Raw genomic sequence first — 294 nt, forward strand, 5'->3', positions numbered from 1 at the left:
AGAAGTTTAACTTTTCCTCGAGTTGTGTGAATAACAAGCACAACCAATTTGACAGCTAACGAGACTTGATTGAGATTATATTTATATGTAAACATAATTTTATGCTTTGCCGTTCACATATGTTTACACATCAAATTTCATGAGTACCTAGTACTCACGCCTTTTTTTGTTCACTGCGCGCCCCATTTATAGTTAAAATCTATGTATTTTCTTCTTTTACGTGTTCGGACTCTTCAAACTCGATTCAGAACTAAATCGCTTAAAAAATCGGCCAAAAACAAATTTTCGATACTG

The sequence above is a fragment of the Rhagoletis pomonella genome, unplaced genomic scaffold, assembly GCF_013731165.1.
Source record: "Rhagoletis pomonella isolate Grant_MI unplaced genomic scaffold, Rhpom_1.0 Rhpom_scaffold_00002, whole genome shotgun sequence".
NCBI classification, from domain to species: Eukaryota; Metazoa; Arthropoda; class Insecta; order Diptera; family Tephritidae; genus Rhagoletis; species Rhagoletis pomonella.